The sequence below is a fragment of the Elephantulus edwardii genome, unplaced genomic scaffold (genome assembly GCF_000299155.1).
Source record: "Elephantulus edwardii isolate Elephantulus edwardi_28Jun2011 unplaced genomic scaffold, EleEdw1.0 scaffold00530, whole genome shotgun sequence".
Classification (NCBI taxonomy): Eukaryota; Metazoa; Chordata; class Mammalia; order Macroscelidea; family Macroscelididae; genus Elephantulus; species Elephantulus edwardii.
The window spans coordinates 100,473-101,308 of NW_006400280.1; the positions used below are offsets into that span (position 1 = coordinate 100,473).

An 836-nucleotide genomic window follows, 5' to 3' on the forward strand; every position below is an offset into this window, starting at 1 on the left:
GTTGGCGCAGGATAGAGCAGGGTTTAGGGCTGTTGTGCATAGGGTCGCTATGAGTCGGAAACGAAATCAACGGCACATAACAACAACATACATTTTTATGTAAAAACAACACACCCATAAGAATCTAATTCCAGTACCAACTTTTAAGAACAAAACCTTTCTTCTTCATTTTAGATTCTTTACCAAGAACCAGATCTTCCTAGCATTATTACAAATGCCTGTCCTTTCTCTAAAACCACTGATGCTACTCTTACTTAATTGAGAAGCTTCTCATATGCACATTCTGAGATGGCACAAAGAAATTTATGTGCCTAGAAAATAATTCCAGCTGAAGAGCAGTGATTAAGAGATGTTTCAAATAGAAGAATGTATGTCACAACAAAACTGGTAAATAATTTCTTAACTTGGTAACATCTAGTTGTGTATCGGGGAAAAAACCAAGACAAAAAGACGACCCAAAACTTAAGTCTCATTTAAATTCAGGATAAAAGAGTAAACGTTAAGATGACATCAACTGCCAACAAATGGTAGGTATGAGAAGAAATATTATTTTCGGTATCCACAGATTTACTTGTCTGAAAAGGTGAACGTCAAACATGGATGTGCCATTCTGTGTTTAGATTAGCTATTCCTAACTTGTTTTTCCCCTGGAAATTAAACTGAGGATAAAAGTAGGTAAGCACTTCAGAGACAATCTCAAGGCCTCCTAGAGAGGCCAGAGAACTGGATGCCTGAAACTTACCAGACACCTATTGTCACATCTTCCTCTGGCTGGAGATAATAATTACAGGTGTGATTCAAACCTTGATCCTGAGGCTTCTTCAAGTCAATGAAAT

At 37.3% G+C, this 836-nt stretch overlaps 1 protein-coding gene across 1 annotated transcript in view; it reads right to left on the reverse strand.

Annotated features, from left to right (window-relative positions):
- The window catches only part of LOC102871617 (monoacylglycerol lipase ABHD12-like), a 165,947-nt gene that overhangs the window by 52,050 nt on the left and 113,061 nt on the right, over window positions 1-836 (reverse strand). The window lies entirely within an intron of this gene.